Here is a 17,820-nt window from a genome sequence, read left to right as displayed (position 1 = left end):
CCAAAAAGTTTGCAAATGAAAAATCCATCTTTTATCACTTTTTATTTACCAAGACAAGACTATTGCAATATGCCTCTCTATACCACAAGCTACCCCTTCCAATGTTCTAAGCATGAAACAGGGTAAAGACATTTGGAAATTTCCACAAGAGCACAGAGTCCTTGGTCGGTCACTGAACACTCCTTGCACTTGTCTTTGATTCTTTAGAAAACTTATGAGGATGGAAACTTATGAGTTTTCTTTTGTCAACTAATATTCGTATTAAACAAGGTTTATTTTGAGCCATGGTTCACTGGGGTTGGATTCAGTGCCAGGGTTCAGGACTTTCTAAGGAAAAGTAAAATAAAAGAGAAAGCATATACATAAAAAATGAAGCATGGTCTACTTAGTGTTTAGTTCACTCACAGTTTTAATATTTTTGGACATCATACTCCAAATAGTAAGATATTGAAATTTTGATAAGAATTCATTCTGCAATGCACTCTTTGCCATATCCAGAGTCTGTAATTAATTTGTACTTCGGTTTTAATAGGTCTTTAGGAGGTAAAAAAACAACAACACCTACTTATTTATAAAATCACTAAAAATAAAATTGCCTGTATTTTTCATCTCTCACAAATAGTAGAGAAATTAAAAAACTGTAGGTGAAGAGAAATAACCAAGTACCCCAACCCACATATTTGTACACGAGATAATCTGGAAGGGAAATACAGATATCACTATAGCTCTCACACTCAAGAAGATAAAATTGCACTGGATTGGTCAGAATTTCCTCCATGAGATAAAATTGTATTGTTTCTGTTAGAATTAGGTTCTCCCCTATCTAGCATAATAACAACATATGTTAGTGACAACAGTGTGCCACACTTGGAACCGCAATGTGCTGGTCTCACCAGCTTATGACCTTTGGCCATAAACTGTCCTGTTTTGTGCTTCCTGGCTCCCTTTCAGTAATGTGTGATTTACCTTGCCCGTGGTTTGAAACTAATATGCTTTACCTTGCTAATCATACTCTGCGGGTATGAATTTGCTGAAGGTCCCGGGGCCTCAGGAGGTGCCCCTGGCCTTGACCAGGACCAGGGCCTTTTTGGTACTGGCCCCTACCTGGTAAAATAAACTCCCAGATGAGCTGCGGGCCCTGTTGAGACTCTCTGAGTTCCGCAGGGCCTGCAAGAGCTTTTCTGCTAGGTATTTGGTTGAGGTCAGGTGGGAGCTCTGGGGTGTTTGATTGTGTCCCCCCCTCCCTTCCCCCTGGCTCCTACTGCAGTACTAGACTGTACCAGGAGCCTGATTCTACCTTTCCTAGCTAGTTATATTCCATTATGTTGAGGCCGATGCCCGGAGTATGGGGAAACATTTTGTTTAGGATAGCTGGCCTACCACCATCTTGTATGTGCTTGGGGATTGTTTTAAGGGAATTTCTTTTATCTGATATTGCTGTATTTTTGTTCTTGTTTTGTGAACTGCCATGAGCCAGTTTCTGGGAGTGGCAGTATAAAAATGCAATACTAAATAAATAAAGAAATGATGGGGATGTGGTTCAGTGGTAGAACAAGTGCTTTGCATGAGGGAAGGTACAGATTTAATTCTGGCATCTCCAGTTAAAGGATCTCATGCAGCAAAAGGGGGAGTCCCTTTTCTACTTGTGATCATGGGGAGTCACGGCCAGTCAGAGGAGGCCACAATGAATTTGGTATGAGACAAAGTCATATGGTCCAGGTAGGTGCTATATGATGTGGAGCAGCAGGGGGGATACTCAGCCATGTAATGATATCAGATGTCCTGACTTTCCCCACTATCCTAACTCTAAAGCTTTGCTAAAACCTGTTGTATTTGCTGGAAGTTGCATTGGGAGAGCTAATCCTACTTGTACACCATGTAAACCATAACTTTGAACGTACTGTTTATACTAAATAAAAAGTTCAGTTTATGGCCACAGAGTGCCCTTCAAGGCTTTCTTGGAAGGTTGCAACCTCAGCTGCATTTGCAGAAGATCCACCTAGTACTCACTACATCTTCTTTCATGAATGTTATGGGGAGACTGTCATGTATCTAATGCTGGGCAATTTGAATAGCTTTGATCCACTTCTCTTTAAAATTCTGCCTAGAGATAGGCATGACCCAACCCACGGGTCTCTACAAACCCACAAAATTTGGTAGTTCATGGCTTGCAAACTGTGCATGACCACATATGAGTTTTGCCCCTCTGTGTACATCTGCAGGCTTTTGGGTGGTGGTGTTTCCTCCCTCAGTGCACACACATTGAGCATGTGAAGCGCGCAAAAATCTCTCTTCCGGCATAGACGGGACTTGGCAGGGTTGTCTTTTGATTTCCATGGCTACTCCAGTATTGAGTAGTGCTCCCCTTGGTTTCAATGGGAATGCCTTGGTATATATAATCCCTGAGGCCATGTGAGAGAGCTTTGTGTTCTTTTGCACTCCGTGGGACTGGGTGGCAGAGAGAGAGAGAGAGGGGCGCATTGCTATTTGGAGGGAGAGAATTTTGTGGGATAAATAGAGTGATTCTAGAGAGAAGAAGAACCTTCAGTCTTGATTGTGGGTCTTTGGCTGATAATTTCTAGCTGGCATTCAAAGCCCCCTCCTCCCTTTGGTGCTCGATTGGCTTTTCATCTAAGCTTTGCTGTGCCTGTGGCACTGGCTAGGCTTTCCCACTGGCTGCAGGCAGATGTCTATTCTGTCTGGGAGCAATCCCCCCCCCCAATGTGGTGTTCTTTAAAGGTTTTCCTATTAAACATCTTCTGGTTTAACTCTCCTAATTTTCTCTCTTAAAATGGGCTGAAGGATCTTCCATAAATCCAGATTTCTACTTTTCTTTGGGGAAACACTTTATTTGGGGTTTTCCCTTCACTTGGTGTGTGTGTGTGTGTGCGCGCGCGCGCATGCAAGGTGGGGGGTGTCCCTCCCTGGCTGTGGTTTTGGTCATTGCATTACAACTAGTCTGGATGCTGCACAGCCAAATCAGCTTATTGGCTTTCTGCATTAAAGCAAATATCAACATCTCAAACACAATCAGAGTTCCATTTCTGGGATACATCTCATATTGGGTGAGGTTTTTCCTGGGTGTTCATTTGATACCCTATTTTCCTTTTAGTTTCTTTTCTGGGAATGGGGTTAAAGACCACAAATAAATCCTGACCCCCAACACTCTGAATGTGAAGCACAGTTTGGTCTCAATAGTTTCCTTTTTTGGGGGGTGGGGTGGGGATGAGTGGCCCTGGCTGTGACTCCAGCCCTGTCATTTGGTCTGGGTATTTTTGGTGACTGTCAATGAATAGCCAAATCAGTTTACTAGCTTTCAGATTTCTTTCCCTTCCTCCACCCCCCCATGCTGCAATCACATATGGGTCTACCTTAAAGTATCACCTTTACCAATCAAGTTCTAATTTTCTGTGGCTTTCTGTGGCACGGTTTTTGTTCCTCTTCACCCTCTTTCCCCTGCTCACATTCCACTGACATGCTTGGAGGCCAGTCAGACATTACTGTTTCTGCCACATCAGGGTGTGTTCAGTTTTGGATCCCCTCTGGCAATCCCCCCACCCCCAGGTTGGGTCTTCCTTTGGTTTTCCTGTGCCTTGGGACTTTCCCTTGCTTTACATCCAATGACAATTTGGCTGGCTTTCGTTGCACAGCCAAATCAGCATATAGGCTTTCAGCATTTCAGCGGATAAAACAATCTCACATCCATTTGTAACTTTCTAACTGGGATTGGGGTGAAAATTCACCAATAAATCCTGGTTTCTATTTCCCAGCATTCTGAATCTGAGGTGCAGCTTTGCCTCAAGATTCTCCTTCCCTTGGGTGTGTGTGTGGCGAGGGGCTGTGGCTCCAAACCCAGCCCCTTTTCCTGGTATCTGGGGTGGCTGTGGCTGGATAGCCAAATCAGTATCTTGGCTTCCATGTTTTTTCCCCTCTCTTCATTCCCCCAGATCACACACAGGTGACTTTTACCCGTCAAGTTTTCATTTTCTATGCTTTTCTCTTTTCCACCCTCTTTCCCCTGATCATGCTCCATTGACGAATTTTGAAGCCAGTCATAAATCACTGCTTTTGCGGCGTCAGGGTACAATCAGTTTGGCATCCCCTTTTGTGATTCCCCCACCCCCAAACAGGGCTGATTCTGCACATACTTCGTTTATTCTGTTGTGGATTCTGCTGAATTCAGAGCAATTTGAACTCAGGTCTTCCTCTATCCCCTCCCTCCCCATTGAAACATAAAGTGTTTTGCACTTGATTGTGGAAGCTCAGAATTGGTGGGGGTAGAGCCAAATGCAGCAGGAGTCTCAGGAGGGTTGGAGACAGCAGAGGGGGGGGGGGAACCAAGAGGCTAATCTCTGCTGAGAGAAGTTAGAGCTTCTGGAGCACAGTCACTTTAAGGGAAGCCTTGCAACTGGGAAGACTTTTAATTGACGCCCTGCCCAGTCAGGGAAGACTTCCTTGCTACAGCGTTCAGGCACAAGGCATCAGGCAGAGTGATTTTGCAAAGAGCACAGATCTGTACATTTGCTCATGGTAGTTTTTGAAATATTGAGCCTTATATCCACTGCAGGGTGTAGTCTGCATGAGGCTCCCAGTTCAAATGAATCCTTGCAGTCTACACTAAATTCAATTTCCACTTTGATTTGGGGTGCTTTAAATTTTCTCTCTCTGCAACATGATTGATTCGTGGTGATCCTTCCTTTCCCCCATGATATCCTGGAGTGGATATAAGTATAGATATTTGAAAGACTGCCATGAGTAAATGTGTAAACAGCTCCTTTTTGCAAATTAAATTGCCTGGGAGCAAAGGAGTCTTTCCTGATTGGCCAGGGCGTCAGTTCAAGGACTTCTTTGTTCCCGGTTGCAACGCTTCTCTTAAACCATGTCCACAGTGAGGTGACACATTCGTGGGCCTCCACATTGAATTTCACATGTATAGTATCCCAGGAAACAACAGTTAACAAACTCAAGTGAACCCAAAGGTTCATAACATGGGGGGAGGGGGGGTCCGTGCAAGTTGGGGGGAATGACATCCCCCTACCCATGACCACCCACAACAACAAACTCCCATTTTCCAGGTTCATGCCCACCTCTAATCCTGCCTGTTGTAATCTTTCAGTTTCTCAGTATTTGCAGAGGGAATATCATTGTGCTTTTTAAATCCTATGTTGCCAGAGCCATAGACCAATCATAAAAGCATTCAGAATAACATGTCGCTAACTGTATCAAACTTGCATCCAGTTAGTATGTGGCAATAGCTGTGCCATGGCAAACTATAGGTGAATACAAATACCTAAGAAGTCTTGCTACAAGTTAAATTGAACATAAAGAAGATCCCTCAAATCAGCACTCCTTATCTGTAGCCTGACTTTTCAAGGCAACCCCCCCCCCACAAAAACAGAGATCAAATTTTGCTTGCCATGCATACATGGAAATTATCTGTCTTTCTGAGGGTTTGATTTATCAGTGCTGTATGCACTGACTGCTTCTTGCATTCATTTCCAACATCTCAGCAAGATTCCAAATGCAGAAAAATAGAGCTATGCCACACTAGCAAAATTTCTGATTGTCCAGCACTACATCATGTGCAAAGTTTCTTCTATGTAGAAACACTGAAAGGTGAAAGCAATGTCACAGTCAGGTGGATTCTGTGTACGCTTTTGAGAAATACTTGTTGGGTGTGCACAGAAGAAAAATGTTTCCTAAACACTGCACACAGGGGATTAGCTTTGTAAAATACAGAAAAATGAACTCACCTGTTCAGACCTGTTTCTCCCCCTTCCAAGACAGCTGTTCTAACCTGAAAGAAATGTGGTTTTCACCACACAAGATATTATGTAATCTCACTACTACTATCCATACTTTAAATTATGAACATAGAAGAGCCAGGTAGAGCAAGCAGGGCTCACATGTTTTCAAGTTTACATCAGGTACTAAGGGTAGGATCCTGCAGTCACTTTCAGCATAAGAACACCTCTACCAATACAAGAGCCTCTTGTGGTGCAGAGTGGTAAGGCGGCAGACATGCAGTCTGAAGCTCTGCCCATGAGGCTGGGAGTTCAATCCCAGCAGCCAGCTCAAGGTTGACTCAGCCTTCCATCCTTCCAAGGTTGGTAAAATGAGTACCCAGCTTGCTGCGGGGGGGGGGGGGGTAAATGGTAATGGCTGGGGAAGGCACTGGCAAACCACACCGTATTGAGTCTGCCATGAAAACGCTAGAGGGCGTCACCCCAAGGGTCAGACATGACCCAGTACCTTACCAGTACAAGGGAGGCAACCCCCTCACAAATACCCAGAGCTGTTCTCTGAAAACTACGGGCAGCTATTCAAGGGACACGGAAGGCTACAGTGGAAGCCATAGGCAGAAAAATTCTGTTCTGCATGGAAGTCTACTTGTGAATTGAAGGAGCCAAAACTAACAGTTTAGAATTCTTGGGATCCCCAAATGACTGCTATAATCAGATTCTGTGACTGTGCAACAATAACATGGACTTGCAGAACATTTGAACCCTCAAAAGATAATCTAAAATGTTTCATAAACAACCGCATACTAATTTGACCTCCAATTCCATTTAATTCTCGGAATGGTGTGAGGATCATGGAAATTCAAAGATGCAGGTGTAATTCCAAATTGTATCAACTTCAGCTATCCAATTATCTAAGAGTATCCATCAGTATCTTTAAACAGTGTATGGGTAGGCTTTGTTTATGAGACCTGATGAATTTTGTCAAGAGTCTTTAAAGCCACAAGTCATAAAATGGCATTTTGGTGGATGGAACCAGTCACAAAAAGGCAGCTTGCACAAAAATGAAAGGGCTTCAGAGAAGGTTTCCAGTGCTCAAGCGGGGGACCTTTGCTCTGCTGTTCTCTGAAAGCAAAACACCACAACCCCAAACTGTCACTTGCTCTACAGAAGGAAAACACAGTTGCCTCTAAAAGAGGCAAATGACAACCTTGACAGAGGTGGAAAGAGTCACTGGCTCACTCTTTTCCCGTGCTTTGCACATCCCCAGGAGTATGAATATTTCTTTATCTTTGCACGCTGAATATTTCCATGAAGATATGAAGGCTGCTTTTGGCTGAGACTGAGAAACTCAGACTCGGTTTAGGTTAAATATTGTAGGAAGAGTCATTCCTGCATGAAGGTTTTAAAAAGGCAAAAAGAAATCCTAAAATGTTAACTGTCTATATGCCAGAAAGGCTGAGGCAGTAATCAGAGTCCTAGTAAATAACCTTGACATTGAATGCTGGAGCCAAATGACTTAACAGTGTTACCAGAAAGAAAAAAAAAACTCACCTGAGTGGAAATTTTAAAAGGGGCATTTAGAGGACCATGTCTGAGTTTCTTAGGCAGCGCATGAGGTGGCTGACTGATTATGCCCTAGTAATAAGGTCTGGCTTTGTCATGGGACTGCCTTTGTCCCATACTGAGGCATAATTTGGTCAACGAATGTAGGGGGTTGCTTTCTTTCCAAATATGCAGTAGGAAGAATATCTGCATAATATTGATTCTTAGTCCTGAGGAACATAAGAAGGCAGGAGGAGGGCAATGATAGTGGGAAAGAGAGGAGAAAGAACAAAAAAGCCCTAAGGGGTTGTGTCTGTTCTGTAGGGTAGATTGTCAATACATTAGGAGATTACATAAGGGCTTGTAGCCACTCAAGGATTTTCATGGACAGAAGGGGAACAATCTCCACCAATTCTTCTGTCCTGTTGAAGATTTCCAACTCCTCCCATACTGTTTGTGGGGATTTCTTGTCTTCCAGAAATAACATTGGGGAGGGGGGTCCTTTTTTCACCGAGAGATGGAGGGGAAAATATCTTATTCCACTGATAAATAACCTATCAGTGGAAATTTCTAGTGGTTCTCGGCTATGGAGAGATGAGTTCAATCTTGGGCAATGTACGTTTGAAACTGTAGTAAGGTATCAGGCAGAAATATCAAACAGTTAACAGGAAATGGAAGATAACTGGAGAGAAAGATAAGGTCAGAATTAGAGTGGTAGAGCTGGGGGAGATATATCAGTGGTACAGTGAAAGCCATGGAACTCTGAGGAGGTCACCTGGCAACAACTTATAGAGAGAGAATAGATGAGGATCACTGACAGATCCTCAGGGAATTCACAATGGACAGAAAAAGCAGAGGAAGGACTCAGAGCCATGCCCAGCAGCAATCAGTGGGTGACTCACTACCATGTGATTTGTGCAGCTCACCCAGGGCCAGCAGTAGCCACCTGGTTGTGTACCTTTATGTGACTGTTATCGTTGTGTAGCTTCGGCGTGATTGTGCACTTTCAGAGCCGTTCGGCCGCCTCGGCAATCACCAAAGGCTGAGGCGGTGCTGGCCTCCTACGCCCTGCTTCGGGCTTCCGTGATCACCAAGGCCGCTGAACTGCGCCTACTACACAACTCCCCTGGGTGACTTCTTGTTACCATGTAGTTCGCACCTCTCCTCCAAGTCCAGCAGTGATTACTAGGCAACTTGATGTCATACAACTTGCCTGGCCCTAACAGCAGCCACGACACAACTCACTTGAGCAACTTACTACCACAGGACTTGTGTAACTTGGTTCGACTTTTCCCAGGAAGGAGCTGCCAGGAAGGAGGGAGGGAAAGTTGAGTGCCAGGATATTGTGGTGGTTAGAGGATAAGACTAGGATCTGGGTGACCCAGGTTAAAATCCCCTCTCTGCCACGGAAGCTTGCTGGATGACCTTGGGCCAGTCCCTCTGTCTTAGACTAATCTACCTCACATGGTTGCTGTGAAGATAAAGTGGAGTGGAACAATGCAGGCTTCTTTAAGACCCCATTAGGGAGAAAGGTGAAGTATAAAGGAAGGAAATTAATAATAAAGCTGAAGAGGGGAGGCAGATAAAAGGTTGAGAGGTCAGGAAGTGGGAAGAAGCAAATGGAGCTGGACTAGTTCTGCCAGGGGCCTCAGTTGTTCTTGGAGCTCATTCCACCAGGCAGGGGCCAGGCTGAGAAGGTCGAGGCCAGGCACACCTCACAAGAGCCAGGGGTCACCAACTTATTTGTACCCTCAGAGCGTGAGGTTCTGCAAGAGGCACAGGGGGTTAAATGGTCCCACAAATACACTGGGCCCAGACTGAGAATGGCCTTAAAGTTCAACACCAAAATCTTGAACTAGATCCAGTATTCAACTAGCAACCAATGCAGCACCAGCTGGATGTGAGCTTTCCAAAGTGTACGACTGAGGAACCTAGCAGCTGCATTTTGCACCAGCTGTAATTTCTGGATCAAGACCAAGGGAAGGCCCATGTAGAGCAAATTACAAAAATCTAGTATGGAGGTGACCATCGCATGGATCACTGTGGCCAGGTGTTTTGGGACAGATAGGGTGCTGGTAGCCATGCCTGGCATAGGTGGGAAAATGCCAGCTGGGCTGCCCTAGTGACCTGGGTCTTCAGTTGCACACCATCCAGGAATGGTCAATGAGCTTCTTGATCTGTCCCTTTTCTGCTACACCACAGGACCTCTGTCTTGGAGGGGTAGAGTTTCAGCCGACTTTGCTTGAGCCAAAGTGTTACAGCTTCTGAACAACCAACAAATATTTCTGTTTATGTGTGCGGGTGTCAGGGCAGCCGTCCATCAAGAGATAAAGCTGGGTGTCATCGGCATACTGATGGCAACCCAACCCAATATTCCAGACCAGTTGGGCCAGAGGGCGCATAAAGATATTAAACAATGTGTGGGAGAGAATCACACCCTGTGGCACCTCACAGCGGAGACGATACAAAGGCACTGCTCCTCCCTCACTGCAACCTTTTGTGTTCTGGTTCTGAAGAAAGGAGACCAGCCATTGCAAGGCTGTGCCCCGAAACATTGTGATGAATTTAATTAATTTGAATAATTTTGGAAGCCAATCATGGCTGGGCAGTGGAAGATATATATGATTAATGAATAAAATTGAATGCAGTTGATTTTAAAAGACAGGTTGCAAAACGAGATTTAAAAAATCGCTACAGTGGGAGAAAGCAACACACTCTAGGACTTCAGATACAAATAGCAGAAGGGAAACTGGACAGCAGTTGAAAAGGGAGGTTGGGTCAAAGGAGAGCTTTCTGAAAATGGAAGGAATTCTGAATGGGGTAGAAACTCTCGGCCTCTCCTACCTCAAAGGGCTGTTGTGAGGACAAAACGGGGTAACCTTATCTACACCACTCTAGTTTCTTGGAGGAACAGCAGGATACAGATATGAGAGGAAAGTAAGTGAAGGCTAACAACTGTTATTAATACAGAGCTTAATCTGATCTGAGGAAAATTCATTTGGTTATCTGAGTATTGCATGTCTTCCATTTAACAATGAACACCCAGGATATGGTTCTGCAACTGGTACTTTTGTGGCATTCTGCCCTCTGCTGGCAAAGCCAGTCCTCATGCTGTAATCTAAAGCTTCATGTATAAATGTTAAGCAGATGACCAATTGATGCACAATTTAAAGCAACTAGGTAGATGATAAATAAGTAGAAAGGGGAAGGATGCAAGGGTGATGATAACCCACCATGATAATATACAAACTGACCTTATTTAATTGGACAAGCCAACCATTAATTGGACATTTAAAGTACAGTATAGTGAAATGAATGAGCCCTTTGGCGCAGAGTGGTAAGCGGCAGAAATGCTGTCTGAAGCTGTCTGCCCATGAGGTTGGGAGTTCGATCCCAGTACCAGGTCATGTCTGATCCTTGGGGTGACACCTTCTAGCGTTTTCATGGCAGACTCAATACGGGGTGGTTTGCCAGTGCCTTCCCCAGTCATTACCGTTTACCCCCCCAGCAAGCTGGGTACTCATATTACTGACCTCGGAAGGATGGAAGGCTGAGTCAACCTTGAGCCGGCTGCTGGGATCGAATTCCCAGCTTCATGGGCAAAGCTTTCAGACTGCATGTCTGCTGCCTTACCACTCTGCACCACAAGAGGCTCTGCACAGGGGATACATTTACCTTTTTATAGTGAAATGAATAAATTGTGTTGTTTGCTTATTTCTGTAGAAGGTATTACAAGTTTCTTCGCTGCTTTTATGAACATTGTCCTGGTAATGAAATAGAATTAGAATCTGTTCCAAATGTGATATCCAGAATTTTAATGGGTTCTCAATAGGAGACTTGCAGCGTCTCTGTTACGGGCTATGGGTTTGGTCAGGCCTGCTGGCTGCCTCTTCCTCAGAGGAGTCAGAGCTGTAGGCAGACACTGCCTATTCCTTGACGGAGGGTCAGCGCATGGATTGGGAGGCAACTAGGCTGTTTTGTGCTTGGAGCTCTGAGGGAAAAGATGTCCCAGCCTCAGAAGCACAAAGCAGAGCAATGGTGGGGAATGGTGACCTCCCTTCTAACTCACAGCAGTTCTCAGCCCATGAAGAAAAAGGCAATTGTGGGAGAACAAAAACAACAGCAACAACAACCTCCACAAACTCTTGGACCTTTTGGAAACAGCCTTTCTGTCAGTCCGCTGGTTCTATGGAAAATTCAGGAGGAATGTGAACTGGTGTTGGGTGGATCTGGGAGGTGCAACCACCCCCTTCCTGAGCCAGGAACCTGCCATCTGGTATTCCTCCTGCTAAACCCATCAAGCCTGCCAGCATTGGAGCATGGCAAGACCAGCAAGCACCGCCCATGACAGATCCAATCATCGCCAGGTTGCCGCCTCCTAACAGAGTTGCTGTTTCCAGCAGTCTTTCCCTCTTCCTTTTCTTCCACTCATTTCCATGGTTTTGTCTCCTAAGCCAGATGTTGCAAGGATAAATGCACAAATGTACTGCAGAAAATAAAACAACTTTTCCTCTTTTCTTACTTTCTTTTCTTCTTTTCTACACTTTTCTCCTTCCTTCGTTTTACTCCCTCCCTTTCATGATATATCTCCCCCCCCCCCTTTTAGACCCTCCTTTATTTTTTCAGTCTTTGTCTCAATTCCTTAGAATGTTCTTAATGATACAACTTAGAATGTACTCCGTGGTAGTTTAAGCAGCAAACCCCTTTTCATACTACGAACAGACGTGTGCAGGGGTTCCTCATGACTGAACAGAAATTAAAATCCCATTAAATTTAATTATATTTTAAATAGGCAGTGGGCTGTATTAGTGGGGCATTTAATAGCTCTTTGTAACATTGTTTTGCTACTGTAGACATTAAACCTAATGTTTTACCTCCCCCCTCCCAATAAAACCCAATGAGTACTTCTCATCCAGCACCATTTGTGCTGGAATTGCAATCAACAAGTAATTTGGTGAAGTCAGTCTTGCAGGGTGTTAAGTATGAAAGTGACCCTAAGCGGGACAGGGGTTGGCGGTAAAACTGTTATTCGCTCCCTCCATTTTTCATTACATAATGTGACTTCAAATGAAATGTGGAATGGCTTCAACTTCACCCCCCCCTTTGTGCTAATTAACCAAATCAAACTTTATCAAAATCTCTCTGATCCTGCAAATCTAGATCAAGTCCTAGTACCTTTAAGATGATGTAGACAAGAGATTCATACTATTCATTCATAGTGGATTTCTTTCATCAAAATGTGCATTTTATTTTTCATTTCCAAGTAGACAAAATAAGGATATGATCAGTAATTAGTCAAGGGAGACGACTGAAGATGGCGCTGTAACAGCTGGGCTTCTGTCCGGCTCTTAAGCCATGCTGAGGGTCAGGAGCAACCGCACCTGGCAGACCTGAGCAGATACGCAAATCTGCTCGCCGGTCGCCCCAGGAACCGGGAACGGCATCCTGAGGGTCCTACAGATCCGTGGAGAGGGAGGGAGACTAAGCTCTCCGGATCGCCGCAGCATGTGCTCAAGGTCATGATGGCGCCCTTGTCGTAAATAACTTTCTAAGCTTGAAACGACCAGCTGACCCTACATTCTTCCCAGATCATCTTTTACCAGACTGACAGGAGCTGAAATCTACAACAGTAAAGACTGTGAGTGTTCTGGTTTTTCCTTTCTTTTCCTCACAAACTCTTCCCCCCCTTCTCAACCAATTTACAAGCGAATTCTTTCGTTAAGTGGGAGCTCCCAGATAATCACACCCATTAATCAAACAAAGAAAGAGCTTAAAGAAAAGAGAGACTTTAAAGATTTGTTGGAGAGAGTTCAGTGGGGGACGTTGACTTTATACGGAGATCGACAAACTGATAATTTTGGATCGCTCGAGCTCCCACGAGACCTCACAAGACTTTCTGTTTATAATCTGTGACTGCCTAGAACTATGGAAGAATTAACTAAGGCACAGCTTCTCCATTTGTTATGCGAAGGGAACTCAAAGATACTGAAAGCAGTCAACAAGCTGGAAAATGAAATCCAAAAGACTAAGAAAGAGCTTTTAGACAGAACCGACGGTTTGGAAAAAACAGCTGATGAAAACACAACTCAGCCAACAATAATTCAAACGAGAATTCAATGTCTGGAAGTTAATCAACAGGAGGGGGAGAGAGCTAGGGACGTAAAAATCAAAAGCACTTTGGAAGAACTTGGGAAAACAGATTTAAGGAAGGAAAGCACCGAAAACCTGGAAGTCTATTTAGAGCAGGAAGTGATTTGGATCAACAAAATAAATAGAGTCTATTCAAAGGCGACAGCACGCAGGACGCTATCAGGAGATATCTCTGTGCGACCAGAGGAAGAGATCCGGATTGACAAAGTATACAGAACCTATTTAAAGGCGACTGCAAGCAAGAATCAAGCAAGAGACTTCTTTGGCCCTGACAGAAGGGCCAGAAATACTCTATACAGGAATTATCAGGCGACACTATGGAAAAAAATACAATTTCATTTTCTGCAACCACCTGAAGGATGTGATGAACAGTGGAGCATTCTCCTGGTTTCCTGTGGGAAAGACAGCAGCAGTAACTTCTAGGTCAGGGCCAATATATGAAGGGAACTGATTTTATATTACCTAAGACAATAATAGAATATATTCTTATAATAGATTATACTCTCATATGTATCAACAATTACTCTGCTAAGAAAGATGGTAATTACTTCTAGATCAGGATCAATAAATGATGGGAACTGAATATGTATACTAATATGTATGCTAAAAGAGGACGGAAAACTATATTTCATATGTATCAACAAGACAACAGTAGTAACTCTTAGGTCAGGGCCAATATATGAAGGGGACCGACTTTATATCACTTAAGATAATAATAGAATATATTCTTATAACAGATTATACTCTCATATGTATTAACAATCATTTTTCTAAGAAAGATGATAAAAACTTCTAGACTAGGATTAATATGTGATGGGAACTGAATATGTATGTTAAAAGAGGATGGCAAACCATATCAGCTGGTTGCTTTTTTTTCTCTTTTACTTTTCTGTAAATGCTTTATATAATAATAAATAATAAAATTATTACAAAAAAAAAAGTAATTAGTCAAGGATCTCTTATACAAGCTGCAACCCCTTTCATAAGAGTTTGAAGCTGGAAACCTTCTAAGTAAACCAAATATATCACAGCCACAGAAGCTACTGAAGAAGCATCTACCTTTCTTTAAAATAGTGCATTAGAAGAAATGTCTAATTGCCCAGAAATAAATTACTTTTTTTCTGGGAATATATTAGTCTCTCCATTCTATTTGTACAACCTCCATGTTTGAGCACCATTGTGTGAATATATGGAACGGCATGAGATGCCTGTCCGTATGGACCAGACTTATTTGCTCTGATTGGCACTCATTCAGAGATTCAAGCTGGGCTCTTTCCCAGGCATCTTAGCTTAGGCTTTTTTAACTGGAGATGCCAAGATCGAACATGCAGGCAGGAAGGGTCCTTTATGTCCCCTTAATTATCTATTTTAGCAACAGAGATTTTTAGCTATAAAAATTAGGCAAGAAAACAGAACAGAAAAATGGATGATATAGAGCTCAAAATGAAAAGTTATGCAAATGATAGGGTTCTAACGGTCTTGAATAACCCGATATCATTATAATATATAATTGAATATACTGCAGAATCTGGATCCCTATCAGGCTATAAAATTAATAGGAAAAATCAAAACTAATAATGAAATTTTATATAACAAGAAGAGATTATGAAGAGCATAAAGTACTCAACAACCACTAACCCTATTCAATATTTGGGAATAAATGTGACTGGGCAAAAATAACCTTTAAAAAATAACTCTAATCAAATTTGGAAATTGATTCAAGCAGATTTATTAAGATGGAAAAAACTTAAAATCTCATGGCTGGGACAAATCTCTACAATTAAAAATATGCTGTGAAAACTACACTTTTTGTTCCAAATGTTACCCATGTACATAGAAGAAAGAAAGCGTGGCAAAGACAGTTAAATGCATTTATATCAAATGGCAAAAAAGCCCCAAGAATAAGCTTCACATTATTACAAAAAAAGAAAAGCAAAGGAAGTTTGACCATCCCAAATATAAAATTATATTACCAAGCAGCAGGTGGATTGTGGACTGGATTAAAACCACAATACAAAGAATGGTAAAATTAGAATCCATAGATCTTGATAAGGGCCTACAAATTTACTTATGGATTAAGAAATTGACTCAAAAGATCATAACGTTAGGAAAAAGTCATGTAATCAAAAATGGATTTTTGAAAATATGATTTATACACCAGAATTTATTGATCCCCTCAAGCTCTTTGCTTATGTCACCAATAGAAGCTCATTATGATAAGAATATGAGAAATAAAAATGATAAACGGCATGATAAACCCTTGGGAAAATCAAATCTAGGCAAGATATTAAAGATGAAAGTATAAACATTGAATGTCTGATATATTATCCATTACTCTCAAGATTAAAGAGGATCATGAGTATTGAATGTGGAGTTTTAAGACATGTGACTGAATTTGAGCAGCTGATAATAAAACAAAAAAAGCATTTACTATGATAGATATGTAAGATTTTATTCCAGCTAGAAATGGAAGATGAACAAGTGAAAACATGTATGATTAAGTGGATGCAAAATCTTAAAGAACAGATGGAACTTTATTTCATATATAGTGGACTTTCAAAAAATCAAAAAAATATTGGAAAGAAATACATTAAAAATGTAGAATACGTTAAAGATTAGATTCCCAATGGAAGCCAACAGCATGCTATTAACAAATTACCAAAATTTTTCAAAGAGATATTCAAATACATGATGACAGTGGCTAGAACTAGTTACACAGTAAAATGAGACTGGATGCCTGTCCACATTTAGAAGAATGGGAAAATAAACTTGCTGAATATGCAGTAATGGCAAAATTGACAACCTATTTGTGAAACAGGCATATTATGAAATTTGAGGAAAGATGGAGATTGTATTATGCATAATATGCTGGCAGGAGACAAACTTAAAATGAGAAAATATATACAAATGAAATAGAGCAGAATCAAAATCTGTTCCAAATGTAATATCCTGAATATAAATTGGTTCTCTATATGAGATATGTTATAAACTTTCTTTTACACTGTGATATGCTACTAATCTATTAGAGTTTCTAATGACTCTGTAGGCAAGGTGAAAATATATTATGTTGAATATATAGTAATGATGAAACCAGTGTTATAATTAAGAGATTAGTTATGAAAACTGAAATTTAAAACTTAAATGATGAATACAATTGTACCCCAACAGAAATAACAATTATATTATTTTATAGATAATACCTTAAAATTATTGTGAAGTGGTGAAAGACAACATATTCTCTGTCCTATACATTATGAACTACATGGTTGTCTTTGACAAATGTTGCATAACCGATTTTTCTCTTTCCCTTTTCATTTCTGTACCCCATTGTTTTTCTAAATAAATAAATATTTTTTTTAAAAAATAAACAAGATAATGAATGCTCCATCAGTTGTGAAAGACAATCTAATTGCTGACGGAGGTGACACCTGCAGAAGAGAGTCATCACTAGGACCAGGCTGGATGGAGCTTTAAAGGACGGAACCAATACCTTAAGAGGAGTCTGGAAAAAAACAGCAACCGGTGGAGCTCCTGCATTAGTGCTCCTCACCAGTTTGGTTATTACATTCTGTGCTAGCAAAGTCTGAATATGCTGTGAGACAGAGCATCAGGCTGCTTAAAGAATAAAATAATTTTGATTATGAAGAGAAACAACTATGTATAGAAAGAGAAAGAGAGAGAGCTAACTGTCTAGCTAGCTGTTTCACCGCTTCACATATTCTAACTTTGCAAGCATTTTGGACCAATTAAAGTCTTTGAATTGGCTTCTCTGGTTTTTTCACAATCAGCAGGTTGCCGTGGTCTTGTGTGGAGGCTACAGGATATACAGAACAACACAGCTGGTTTACCAACTAAATGTGACCACAGTGTCCTTGCTGAAAAATATTGGAAAGGAACCTATGTGGAAATCTGGGTCAAGAAGCACTCCCAAGATGTGAACCTCTTCTGACAGGAGCAATGCAGTCCTCTTATCTAGGGCAGAGTCTGCACTTACTTTGTTTATTCCATTGTCAATCCTGTTGAATTCAGATCGCTTTGAACTCGGATCTTCCTCTCCCCCCCCCATTGAAACAGGAAAGTCTTCTGCACGTGGTTAGGGTGGCTCAGAAGGGGGGGGGGGAGCTAAGCCTCTTTCTTTCTTTTCTTGAAGGGGGGGGGGAGAGGAGCCAAGCAGGAAGCATCTTTCTTTTCTTGGAGGGGAGGGGGAGAAGATTGAAAAACGCAGAGAAGGGAGAAAAAATCCAGGACCGACAGAAGTTGAGAGAAATTAGGGGCTTCTCCTTTAAGGCAAATTAGTCACATGACCACCTGTGGCTAATCACAGAGGAGAGCCCCGATTCAAAACAATGCGATTTTATAAGATATTCAGGATTAAAAGCACTCT

The sequence above is a fragment of the Paroedura picta genome, chromosome 4, assembly GCF_049243985.1.
Source record: "Paroedura picta isolate Pp20150507F chromosome 4, Ppicta_v3.0, whole genome shotgun sequence".
NCBI lineage: Eukaryota > Metazoa > Chordata > Lepidosauria > Squamata > Gekkonidae > Paroedura > Paroedura picta.
This window is presented reverse-complemented; position numbering follows the sequence as displayed.